Source organism: Onychostruthus taczanowskii, unplaced genomic scaffold (assembly GCF_017590055.1).
Source record: "Onychostruthus taczanowskii isolate IOZ18803 unplaced genomic scaffold, ASM1759005v1 scaffold61, whole genome shotgun sequence".
NCBI classification, from domain to species: Eukaryota; Metazoa; Chordata; class Aves; order Passeriformes; family Passeridae; genus Onychostruthus; species Onychostruthus taczanowskii.
The window spans coordinates 4,130,105-4,140,501 of NW_024503790.1; the positions used below are offsets into that span (position 1 = coordinate 4,130,105).

The 10,397-nt window shown below is 50.8% G+C and overlaps 1 protein-coding gene across 3 annotated transcripts in view; it reads right to left on the reverse strand.

Moving 5' to 3' along the window:
* PRDM16 (PR/SET domain 16) overlaps positions 1-10,397 on the reverse strand; it is a 302,077-nt gene that overhangs the window by 291,411 nt on the left and 269 nt on the right. The gene's annotated exons all lie outside the window — the stretch shown is intronic.

A 10,397-nucleotide genomic window follows, 5' to 3' on the forward strand; every position in this document is an offset into this window, starting at 1 on the left:
AGCAAAGAAAATGCCAGACTACAAGTAAACAAAAGCTTTTTTTTATTAGTGTCTGAGATGGAATGAAAGATTTTTAAGCCAAATATGAAACTTGCAAAAAAAAAAAAAAAAAAGGAAAAATCTGCTGCAGGAAATTCGACAAAATCATCCCAAGGACCTTGGTGGGAGCTGGACCAACACAAAGGTGATTAATGAGGCATTGCTGGTCCAGAAATCATAGAGTGCATCCCTCCCATGTCACAGATGGAGCAGCTGAGGGTAAATTATTTTTTTAAGCTGGGAAAGTTACTTTGTCAGCTCAGTGAAATGCCAAATTCCTGCTTTTCCTGCATCCTGGAGCAGGTAATGTTGTTTCAGTGTGCTCCAAGTTGGTTTTGTTGTAATAACAGGGCACGGCAGCTGCCCCCATTCCACCACTGCTCCATTCTGCAACTTTTCCAAGTTCAGAGCAAAACTTTGAGTCAAACTTCCTGCATTTCTTTCCAGCCAACAAATCCTGAACCCAGAGAAAGAGAAGAAACTCAGCCCTGGAGCTGGGGGCCAGTCCTTGCCTGGAGTTGGTCCCAGCCTAATCCTGAGCCTAAACTCAGGTAAAGCTGCTCGTGGCAATGATGGAAAAGTCTCTTTTTTTCCCTCTCATCCTGCAGTTTTCTTGCCACCCCACAGAGCCCAGGCAACCAAGAGAGAGCTGTGATCCCAATCCCAATCCCAATCCTCCAGTGTTGGAACCTTGGCTGCTGAGAGTTTGAGATTTTCTGTGCTGACAAGAGAACACTGCATTGACTTGAGGCCATGGAGAAAGCTTCCAAAATTTAATGATAAAACTGGAATTATGGGTGTGTGGCTTGAATATATCACATGGTGGAAAACATAGAGTTTAAGGGTTTAGAATATAGTAATATATATAAGAAAAGATAGAGGTTTTAATGCAGAAGCCAGTCCTCTTTCTTCACCTTCCTCTTCATGGGTTTAGGTGGTATTTTGTAAGAATCAACCCTCCACAGCCACTCTGTGCCCTCCAGACCCAGGAGAGAAACTGCCCCGAGCTTCTTTAGTCCCCCTGAAGTGATTTCATCCTGAGTAGGAAATAAAGCTGATTTTTCTCCTGCCCTGCCACACCAATAAAACAATAAATTGGTATCACTTCCAACAAGGTGCCGCTGCTGTAAAGTTAAAGATAGGGAAAGAAAATGAACTACTGGTTATGACAGCAGGGGAAGGGAGAAGAAATAAATAAAGCTGAGTGCGTGCAAGGGAGCAGATGGCTCATGTCCAGTGTGGCCCATCCTCTGTGGATTACTCCCCTGGAAAGGAAGTCCTTGCCACTTCAGAAAATAGCAATCTGTCTAAAAAATGCTGAGGTTATAGAATTGATCATTCCTTAAGTTAAGGAGAAAAACCAACCCGAGCCAAACTGCATTTCTGCAGCAGATATTGATCTGCAGAGGCTGAAAGTGAACCCCCTTAAAGCAGTTATAGACCCATATTTGTACATTTTATTATGCACATGCACACAAATCTCTGGGGCCGTGTCCTCAGCTGGTGAAAATTAGGTTCATTGATGTTGATGCTGATTTACATGAGCTGGGGATCTGGCCTTGCATTTAAAAAAGGAATCCTGAGTTTTAGCAGTTTAAGCTCAGATCAGGCACGGGTGCTGTGCCCAGCCTCAGTCATGGGTTACACATCTCTTAAACCAGCCCTGGGTGCTCTTACACAGGGAAAAGATTCATTTTAAAATCAAAAAGAGCAGTTTTGTGGCTGGATAGTGGCATCTGAAAAATACCCAGGTGGAGTGAGGGGCTACAGTGTGAACCAAAGTGCCAGGATCTGTTGAGGATTTGGGTTCAGATGGGCTGGGCTGGGCTGAACATCCCAGAATCAGGACTGATTTTGGGAACTCAGAATGGGATGGTGAGGCACAGCCTCAGCTCTTCCCTTCCACCTTAGAGCCCAAAAGAGCACTCAGAGCTGGTTTAGGAGGTTCCCCACCGGGTGTCATGGAAGAAAAAAGCTGAATTTTTGAATATTCCTCATCTACACTGCTGATGAATCTGCTCCTTGCACTTGCCCTCCCAAAACTGGAATTACATCTGGAGCAACATAAATTTGGTTCAAAAAAAAACCCCCTGAGTGCTGAGAGTCCATCTCCAAACCAGGGAGCTTCAGGCAGGATCTGTGTGTGTTGAGGATTTGGGTTCAGATGTACTGGGCTGGGCTGAACCTCCCAGAATCAGGAGTGAGGGCTGATTTTGGGAACTCAGAATGGGATGGGCACAGCCTCAGCTCTTCCCTCCCACTTCAGAGCCCAAAGGAACACTCAGAGCTCGTTTAGGATGTTCCCCACTGGGTGTCATGCTAAAAAAAAACCTGAATTTTTGAATACTCCTCATCTACACTGCTAATGAAACTGCTCCTTGCACTTGCCCTGGAATTACAACTGGAGCAACATAAATTTGGTTCAAAAAACTCCTGAGTGCTGAGAGTCCATCTCCAAACCAGGGAGCTTCGGGCAGACAGGAGGGGATTTTCTGCTGGGGAAGCAACCCATGAATCATTCAATAAAGCCTCCATGTGATAATGAATAGCCACCCTTCTCTGGTGGTGATAAGATATTTTAACTGAAAACATCAGGCCATGTTTAAAAAATGATTACAAATTATTTTAACAGTGTATTTGCAGAGGGTTATAAAAACAGCTATAATATTTTTGTCTTGGATTCTAGAATTACCAGGGTGACAGCTAATGCAGTAATGATTTGTTTCAAATGCCAGTGTTTAAGCTGTATAAAGCTGATTTTATACATTTTTCCAGTAGGCCGCATTGTAGTTAATGAAATTAAACACACCAATCGCATTTGTCCCCAGGGGATGAGGAACTGAACACGCCACTGGTTTATTTTTTTATTAAAATAAATTGCAGCCAGCAAGATGGACTAATTGCCTACAGAATTGAAAAAGAAACATTCCATTGATATAATTAAGCCAATTTTCATGGACAAAAATAGTTATAGTGGATATAAAATAAGCAGAGCATTCAGGGCAGTTTGACTTCTCCCCAGCCCTCTGTATTTTGTCCAGAACATTAACTATTAAACAAATATGGATCTCAAACGGGCTGACAGTGTTATCTGGTAATGATGGCTAAATTGATCCCAATAGCTGAGGCCAGGGCATTGTGTCTCAGGGCTCTGCTGGGAGAGTTCCCAAGCCAAGAACAACAGAGCAGAAGAAAAAAAAAAAAAAAAAAAACTACCCAAAAAAACCAAAAACCCACCTCCCAAACCGGACCTTAAAGCAAAACACCTGAAAGATGTAAAACCATCGAGGCAAAAATTAATCAGCACCTGGTTTCTCTTGGGCTGACACTTCACCCCCCGTCCGTGTACAGCCCTGCTTTGGGGAGGGCTGTGGTGCAGCCACCCCACTCTTGTCCCTAATATAATTCCAAAAAGGGAATGGTGAAGAGAAGACAAAGTCTTTCCACACCAGCTCGGCGCAGACCAAGATTTACCATGATGGGAGCATTATTCTGTGGCCTACTGGAAATAATTTGGCTGTCTCAGTCCATTTTCACCTGGCAAATGTCTCCCCAAGAGGACCAGTGGCCTCGTTTGCAGCACAAAAGTGGGTTCAGTGGTACAGAACACCCCACCTTATTAGCTATTTTTTATAAATTTGGGTAAAACACCTCTTTTAGGGCACATGCTGAAAGTTCAGTCACCCTCTGAACAGAAACTTTCCTTCCTCCCACTATCCTGCACACCTCTGCACAGGGAAACACTGAAATCCATGAAAAAGGAGTTCATTTTCCAACCTATCTACCAAGACATCCCTTGCTGCAGGGAAATTTCTTCCCAATTACAGGGAAAAAAACAACCCAAAGATAAAAAATCTCCTTATTCAGGGCATGAGCATTCAGAAGCATGATGCACACTTAGTGCAGGGATGAAAGTCATATTTCATTTTTATGAGCAAAGAAGGTGCCATCACTCAGGGAAGGAAGAGGAGGAAGAAATCCTCCACGGGACAGGGACACTCCGTTACGGATTTGGACGGTGCACAAGGCAAACCCAACTGCAATAAAAATGAAAATAAAGAGCCGTGAGGAGGTAACGCTGATGCATGAAAATCCATTAGGAAAAGAAAAGAAATAATAAGGTCGTAGATCTTTTCCACTCCAACATCCCTGGACTGAAATTCTTTCAGAAAAAAAAAAAAGAAAAAAGATATTAAAAGTGTATTTAAGATCAGAAAGCCCAGCAGGAATTTTGGAGGGGGATGCCATATCAACAGGCTGTTACCCAGAGTGGAACAAATGTGTTTGCACATCCCCTTCTTCGGATGTGTCCATCCCCAGCTGCAGACAGGCACTGTGGCCATGCATTTATTGATGTGCTGGGCTCTCACCCCCCTGGGATGAACGCTGTCTTTTGGGAAATAGGCACGAGAAAATCATTGCTCAGCCAAGATTTGGGTGTTTCCCCTTAGCGTTTGGAGTCGCGCGAAGTCGGAGTTTGTCATTTAAATAATCCTTAACTGGGGGAAAAAATAAACACATCCAGTAATAGGGGAGAGGCAGCAAGTTGTGGAAACAAAGCCTGAGCTTGTCCTGGCCCACGGAGGGCACAAATAATCCCAGGTGCTATCAGCTCTGTGCCACAGGAAGGGTCTGGCTTGGGAATGCAGCTTTTTCTTCCACTAAACAATTTCACACAGCTGAAGTTTTAATGCATCAAGATGCGGGGGAAATAACAATAACCAGAGAGAGTGGAAATTTTACAGGTAGAAGGGCAAAAACAGCTCTGAAAAATGTGGATTCTCCTTCTGATCCTGCCACCAGGAGTGGGCACACACCTCCTCCCTTCCCCAGCCCTGCCGGAGGATCACAACTCATTCCCCACCATCCAGGTGGCTCCTGAGCCTCACCTCCCTTCATGTTTGCAAACTTCTCAGGCCTTTGTCTTTAAAGCACCGTATTAAACAGCACCGAGCTTTTATAAACCACGTAAGCCGTAATAATCATAGCCATAATCACAATAATAACACTTCTCACTCAACAGGGCCTTTCCTTGCGAGAATCTCCGACTGCTTTGCAGACACGAAGGAGCTCAGCCGTGCCTGGAGAGGCGATTTCCCGGCGGCACAGGAGATTTCCCGGCGGCACAGGAGATTTCCCTGCTGCACAGGAGATTCCCGAGCCATTCCCTCCAGGGAGCGGAGCCCGCAGCCCGGCGGGCAGGTGGAACCTGCCGGAGAATCCCGGCAGAATTCCCCGCTCGTGGAACGCTCCCAGCCGCCCGAGGAGCCGGGGTATCATTGCAGCGAGCGGTAGCGATGAATTACAGAGCTGCCGTGGGGTGAAATCCAAGCTCCTGCCTCGCTTTTTGCCTGCGAGGGAGCGGGGATCGTGCGCGTTTCAGGTGCGCTGCGCTTCATCCCGGCCGGCTCTTCCCAACCCTGCTCCCCTCTGGGCTCTCTGACCCCGCTAATATGTGCCTAAAATCGGGCAAAAAGGCAATTCAGTGCTTTCCCGACATCAGTGTCTTCCCCAGGTATTTTTAATAGCAGCCCTCAGGAAAATGTTGGGTTTATTTTTATCCCCCCAGCTCATTAAAGACCTCCTGTGCCATCCCTGAACTCACGCATCAGTCGCAGTGCAAAGCCTAAAAATAAAGCAGGTTTAGGTGGTCGAGTTAAAAAACTAAACATAAAGTACAGATTCACTCCGTTTTCTGCACAGAACATTCTGGGTCGTGACCGTACAGTAGCTGTGATTTTAATGCGTGTTTTAAGACCTTTGTATGTGTGTTGCCAGCCCGACAGACAAACGCCTCTGCACAGACAGACACGTCTTGCACCGGCACGGAGGTTTTACAGGAAACGGGAATTCAGTGAAGTCGGGAATTCGGCGAATTTAGGATAACGTGCTTTTCTCTGACGCACTTTATAAACTCATATTTCTGCGCAGACCCGCCAGTGCCCCGTGATGTGAGCACACGTGGATGGGCATCACACGCACCTCATCCGAGCTGCTCGGACACCCAGGAGCACTGCCGGCAGCCAGGGCCGGACCCCAATCCCCGATCCCTGCGTCTCCAGCAGCACTTTGGCACCTCGGAGCTGCTGCTCTGCGGGTGAGAGCAGCCAGTGCCCCTCGTCAAAGCCCCAGCTCGGTGCCCCCGTTTGCCAAGTTCCTGCCCAGGCCAAGGAGAGGACGTGCCCTGCAGTTTTTCCCTCTGTGCTTTTTCCCAAATAACCCACGCGGGACGAGTGGGGGAATTGATACATTACATTTGTAGATTTTGGGGGGTGGGGGGAAGAAAAAATAAATTAAGAGTAAAGTGATCTCAAAGCCTCGGCGATTTTTGTTGAAGCGCTAATTACGCATCATCTTAATTAGCGGATCAACCCCCCCCCCTCCCCTTCTCTGCCCCGCATCTCTAATTGCCTAATTGAACAGATCCGGGGCAGGACAGGGGGGGACCCAGCCACGGTGGGGACCCGGCGGCGGCGGCCCCGCACCTGCGCGGGGCTCCGCACCCGCGGCCGCCCTCGGGAGAGCTTTGGGGACATCCCGGTCACCGAGGGCAGGGGAGCGGGTCGGGCACAGCGCTGCCTCCCTCCGCTCCCCGATGTCCGCCCCCGGGGCTCTGGGTAGGGACAGGGCAGAGGGAGAGCTTTGGAGATGGGGGAAATAAAATCTGAAAGCCCCAAAGCGCCATAAATTTTCCTCGTCCGTGCGTTGCAGCTTTGGAAGCGTCTGTGGGAGCACAAACGGAGCCATGCGCCGGGAAGTGGCGCTTGGGCTCCAGCTCTCCTCGCTCCTCTCCCTCTCCCTTTCCCCTTCACTGTCTCTTCAGCCTTAATTAAAATAAAATTAATAAAATATCGGTAAACTGGAAGCCTGTTCTCTCCTCGAAGGCGAAGCCTGAAACCGAGGAAGCGGTGCCGGGCACGGCAGGGCTGGGTTCACAACCATTTTCCTGCCAATCCAGCCTACCCGGAGGATGCACCGGCGCTGCCTGAAAACTCCGGCCCCAAAGTGTTCCTCCGTCCTGTTCCTAACAGCGAAAAGAAACGGAGCTGCAGAAATATCAACCACCTTTTGCCAGCACGAGCATTTATTCAAGAGCCTGCGATCCTGCCCTGCCGTGTGAAGCTTGCTGTTGTAGTTGTACTCTAAAATTCAGGGATTTCGAAAGGAAACGAATTCGCTTTAAGCGTGCAGCGCCCAACTCCTGTGTAGTTCACCTCCTCTGCATCCTCCCTCAGCCAGCAGCAGCGAGACCCCGGCTGCTGCAGAGCCTTCTCCCCGTTCACCCAGATTTTATTTTCTCGCGGAAGGACGAGGCCCTTGGTGCCGGGGACACGGCGTGGCCTTCTACCTGCCCGTCCCGCTGATCCCCTTCGGGGCTGCGGGTGGCCGAGCCCCCGGAGCCGCGGGGCACAGCCCGGCCCTGCGGGGGATGCGGGGGCAGCGCTCACCTGGGCGCCGGCACCCCCGGGGCTGCTGCGCCTCCCCGCACCCCGATCGAGCCCCGTCTTTTGATTTACAGCCGTTTCTAAAGGCTCCCAGCCCGGCCGGGAGCCACGGAGCGAGCGAGAACCATCCCCGGCTCCGGTTCAGCTCCGCTGCCCCCGGTACCTGCCGCTCTCCCGGTGTGAGTGGCGCTGAAACCGCCGAGAATTCCGCTCCCACCCCAGCGCACAAGAGTTCGCCCCTTTTCCCAGACAGGTAATATTGTCGAATTCCCAGCGGTGCCTCACATCTGCTTAAAATATTGTCCAATGAAATGAAATTTTCCAGCACAGCGTGTTTTTAAAGCCTCGCGTGCCGCTGCCTCGCCCGGCTCGGCGGCCGTGCGGGCTCTCCCAGCACCCGCAGCCGCTCCCGGGGCTGCAGCAGTCAGAAAAGCGAGCTGGGAAGGGACCTGCGGGGTCCCGTGCGGTGAAAGAAGTTGTGGCTACCTCGCCGGAGAAAATACAACGAGATCCCACACTCGTGTCCGTGTTTAATCTGTTTGGCAAATAAATACTCCTGGGATATTGAAACCTTAGCTCTGGACTACTGTTTTGAACTGTGATCCCTAAAAAATCCTCGCCTGAAACCCCATAAACCGTTGGGCCTTGTATTGTATTAAACACCTGATTTTAATCAGGGCTCAGCCTCCGAGCAGGCGCTTCCAGGCGCGTTCGCGGCCGCGGCTCCGGCCGCCGGGAAGGGCTCGCTCCCGGCCGCGGAGCTCCCAGCTCTTCCCCGAGCTCTTGAGATACCCAGGCACCGAAAATCTTTTAGCCCTTCAGCTGCAGGAGCTCGCTGAGAGCTCACGGGGGGAGCGTGGAGGGTCCCACCCGCGCTCAAACGCGGCCGGATCCGCATCGCACCCAGCGGGGACACATCTGTAAAAACCCGCACTGAACCCGCCGGGGCACATCTGCAAAAAAACCCGGGGCCTTTTCAAGAAGTGAAAAGAAAGAGAAAGAGAGGCGAGGAAAAAAAAATAAGAAAGAAAATAAAAGTAAAAGTGAAATATTCCACCTTATTTAACCATTGAACTTCGCTTTTCCAGCGAAGAGAGCTCTGAAAATCATTCCTCACTTTAACAATCTAAACCAATAACTGACGACTTTTTAAAAAGTTATTATTTGAACGGGGACGCTTAAAACGAGTGTTTATTGAAAAAATAAATTAAAGTAAAATAAAATCCCTGGATTAATTCAATGAACTTCCCTTAGAACTCCCCAGCGATGGGATGACAATGTTGACCACCTAAAGGGTCACCCATCCTGCCCCGACCAGCGCTGGTGCCCGCAGAGCCGAGGGAGGTGTTCGGGGGACACACGGACACGCTTTGGGGACAGGGAGACCTTCCTGGATCGCGATGGAAAATGTCGCGACACCAAGGTGAACCGCGGGGCCTGGGGCTGCTGCGTGGCGGCCGCAAAACAGCGACGGCGGCCGGAGCTCGGGGCCGGCGACAAACCCGGCGACAAAGCGACTTTGTGAGGAAAAGTGGCCCCAGGAGCCGCGCTGGCTTTGGAGAAGGGTCCCCCCTGGAACGGGGGTGTCCTCCCCGGGAAGGGGGGACCGCGGCTCATCCCGAGGGCGGCACCGGCCCTCGCTGACCTTGGCGGCCTGGAAAGGCTCCGAAATGACGAACTTGAACGACAGAATCAACCTCGGAGCCCACGTGCGGGAGCGCTGGAGCGCCCGTGACCCCTCGGCAGCCGCGGGGAGAGGCTGAACCCCAAAGGGCTTTGCAGGGGGGACTGCTCTCCATCACCTGCGGGGATCCCCCCGCCCCACGCCCGGCTCTGAGCGGCCCCAGGTCCCCCCCGGGGCTCCCGTGGAAACCCACGCGAGGAACGGGAGCGGGCAGCGCTGCTCGCCCGAGCCTTTTCCGAGCGCTACGAGCGGAGTTTCCAGCGGGGCACAGAGTGCGCTGGAACTTCTGCAGCTCCAGATACTTTGCACAGAGCGAAACAGAAACTAAATAATAGTAATAATAATAATAATAATAATAATAATAATAATAATAATAATAATAATAATAATAATAATAAAAGGACAGACTGGCTGCCCGGGCTCCAGAATCCTGCGCTGCCACCGGAACCTAACAGGGAATCACCGAGGAACCATCCCGAGCCTTTGCAGCGGGACTCTGAGGCAGCGGGGGCAGAGAGGACCCGCTCTTCCCTACAAAAGCCACACTTTCCTTCCTTCTCGGAAAATCCAGGCTAAAAACGACTCGAAAGAAAGAACGAACGGGAGAGGGTCCGCTGGAAGACGGAGGGAAAAAGCTGCGCGAGACTTAGGAGCTGCAATTCCACCCCCAAGTAAATTTTAAAAAATTAAAAATTAAAGACACTCCCCCACATTCCCCTCCCCCAGACCTTCTTAACCCCCAGCTGGGACACCCGAGCTGCCTTCAGGATCTTCCCTCTGGACCTGCGACTCCAAAGCCCCTCACTGAGAGCGGATCCATTTTTGCTACAAATTCTCTTCCTTCCCTCTCCTCGATAATTGTTCCCGAGACCAGAAGGGTTTCTCCCACTCCCCCCCTCCTCTGCCTGTCTCTCTCCCCCCTCTCTCCAGCGCTCCGTCTCTCGGCTCCCGCCGGCAGATGCCAAACGCAGACCTCTAGCGCCCACTATTTCAGGAGCCGGGAATATTATTTCACAAGACTTGGAACGACTCAATAAAAAAAAAAAAAAAAAAAAAAAAAAAAAAAAAAAAAAAAAAAAAAAAAAAAGTTGCTCGCTATCCCCTTTCGTCAACTTCCAGCTAACTTTCGCTTTTCTCCCCCGGCCCCGCGCACCGCCCGCCCGCCGCGCCCGCTGTAGCGCGGAGCGGCGCGGGGCAGCGCGGAGCGGCGCGGGGCAGCGCGGGGGGAC